Source organism: Dipodomys spectabilis, unplaced genomic scaffold, assembly GCF_019054845.1.
Source record: "Dipodomys spectabilis isolate Male_0828 unplaced genomic scaffold, ASM1905484v1 ptg000436l, whole genome shotgun sequence".
NCBI classification, from domain to species: domain Eukaryota; kingdom Metazoa; phylum Chordata; class Mammalia; order Rodentia; family Heteromyidae; genus Dipodomys; species Dipodomys spectabilis.
In genome coordinates, this window is record NW_024871113.1 from 5147264 (window position 1) to 5150423 (window position 3160).

A 3160-nucleotide genomic window follows, 5' to 3' on the forward strand; every position below is an offset into this window, starting at 1 on the left:
ATTTGCAATGGGAGATTTATTTTTCTCGTAACACAAGGATGCTCACATTCACTTGTCATAAAAATTTGCCTAAATATAGTTTATCACATAGATGATTTTATATTTCCTCATCTTGAAACAATATAATTGCTTAGTAGAATGGATGAAATTATCTTGCTTGTTTTTTTTATCAATACAATTCTTAAACAGCCAGCATAATTAAATTCTTTAAATCGAACTTTGTGTCAGATAAAACTTATGTTTCTGTTATTTTGTAAGAAACAATGAAATACCCTTCTGACTAGAATGTTCTAAGTATATGGGGAAATCAGGCTTTCCTAAGTCTTGTCTTAACTCTAAGAATATTAACTGGTATGTATTCTTTGCAAAATCTTAAGCTTCATGTTTCAATAGTTCCTGTATTAAAGAGAATGGTAACTGTCCATTTGTACACAAAATTAGAAAACCTAATTATTAATATTTATTTACTTATTAAGCTTTTTGTTTGTAGTTGACCTCCTAAAATTATGTGTACCAGATGTGATAGCTTGTGTCTTAGTCACAACTAGTAATGAAATAGGAAACTCATTTGAGTCCAGGTATTTGAAGCCAGCCTGGGCAACATAATAAGGCTATGTCTAAAAAAAGAAATACAATATGTGTAATAGATAAACAGATTGTCTATGGTCAAAATTTGTAAACTTGAGCTGTTTTATTGATGAAACAAAATAAGCATGTGTATGTGTAATATGTATATATATTATATACATATATGCATATATATTATATGTATTATATATTATATATATTATTTTACATATGGTGTAAGGTTTAAGAGTTTCTATGTGAGTTTTTGTATCACTTGAAAAGCCAGAATATTTTTAAAATATACCAAAAATTTACAGTTTTTACCCTACCCGGAAGCAGTTTCTGGTACAGGCTAATTATACATAATTACATGCAATGCATCCAACAGTTAAATATTAACTTATATTACTGATATTTCAGAAAATCTAGACTTTTCTGATCTAACCCTCAACCCACCCATCACTATGGCTTCCATGGTACCTTTCCGATTGGCTTAAAGCATGGTGTGGGATGCTATCACCAGAAAGGTGAAACACTGCCAAGAGACAGGAGAAATAAACATTAGCATGCATTTAGAATATGTCCCCAAGAGTTATATGTCTAAACCTACCTTCCCCCAAGGTGATGTGAAGAATTAAGTCTTTATGGATGATTAGAACATGAAGGCTGAGTTCCATGAGTGCAATTAGTGTTCCACACAAGGCACAGCACAGAGCTTGTTTGCTCCTTTCACCCTGGAGGACACCATTGATAAGCCAGGAAATGGGCTCTCAGCTGAAACAGATCCTACAGGCAACATAATCTTGGATGTCCAATGTCCAGAATTGTAAATAACTCTCTCTTACAAGCAATTCATCCTGTGGTATTTTGTTATCCTATTCTGACTGAAACACCCCTCACCAAGACAGGAGTATGCATTGGTGAGAGCAGCACAAGGGTCAAACTTGGTAGTTTCTACCCTCTCTAGAGCATGAATAAAGAGAGGGCGCCATTAAATGGGTTCCTTGCTCTTAAGGGAGGAACTAGATCTACAGTGCTACAAAGCTGAATAGGAAATGCACTCATTACCTTGCTCATGTAACTGTAACCCCTCTGTACATTTTTACGATGAAAAAATCATGCAAAAAATACTATAATATAAAAAAGACAAAAATAAATAAATCCAAACAAAACAGTACTTGTCTTCAGAGGCAAGGTGAGTATGTTCCACAATATCCTCCATGGGAGGTAGAGCTGGAGGAGTAAGAAACAGGGTTTGCTCTATTGGCCAAGTAACAGTGTTTCTAGACAAACAGTTCTCAGCCTTGTAAGTTACTACCTCAATTAAATTATATGGTTTGTAGATTCTCATTACATTCTCCATAAACAGAGCAGTTGGTATGACTGAGTGACTTACGTCTTTTGGGTCCAATGATCTTAGTCATGTGGGAATGCCCTCTTCAGATCAAAAAGAGGTTAAATTTATACCCCTAAATGTAATAGAGTTCATTAATTGGGGAATATTCTGGATCTTAGAGGTAACAGGTGAAAAACTAAGTACCTGGCTAAAAGGTTTTTTTCAATATTAATTATAAATTTTGGTGCCAATTATTGTCATTTTCTTTGACAAATACAATTATTGTTTGATAAATATAATTTTAATTCTAAAACATGTAATTAAGCTTGTGGATTTGAAAGATATATTTGGAAACAATAATCAAACAATAATCAGTTTTATGCACTTCTGTGTAACAATGAGACCAATCTAGAACACAAAAAAGCCACTTTGTATCCCTTAATATGGGGATTGAACTTGGAGCCACCTGCCTTTGTACTTAGTAACCTCATGTAATAGGATTCATGCAGGCAAATCACCATTGTCAACTGGTATTCTAGGTTAGGTCATTTAATAAATTCAATGACCCAAAGAGTAAATGAAGCTCTTTTACTCTTTGCTAAGAATAATACAAGTTTTAATATTTAATTTGACCATAGAATAGTAACTAAGGAAAAACAGGAATATGTGACAAGTGCTTTCCCTTGATTTTGCTTTAGTTCTTTCCAGGTCAATATATGTAAGGAGTAGAGGCAGGATAAAGGTAAAAATTGGAAGTGAGGTATAATGAAAGTATGCTAACTGTGTTGAGAGTGGCTGGCAATTTATTCAATCTTTTTTCCATCACAAAACAGACTTTTAACACACTTCCCTTAAAAGCTCAGACTGAGTAGCCATGTTCTTGACCCTACAAGAGAAATCACCCCTGAATAGTGACACCTCACTCATTGTCAAATGCTTAGAACATTCTTTAATCTTACTGTTTTCTTAGCATTTTGGAGAATGGTGTATCATTTAGTTTTTTAAACGTTATACAGGCCATTCTGACACAGTATTTGTATTTGTTTCAAAAGCATTTAATTTTAAGTCTCTGTATAGGGGCATGAGCTGCATCTTTTCCTGTAGGGATTTGAGAGTCGAAAGATTAGAGCTGATGTATACTCAGTATGTAGCAGATAGAGAAAAAGAACGTATTCAAATATATAAGTTGATGAAAGAAAATAAATATTAGCTCCACAATATTATGTTCTCAAAAGGACTCTTTCCTTTACAAAAGAT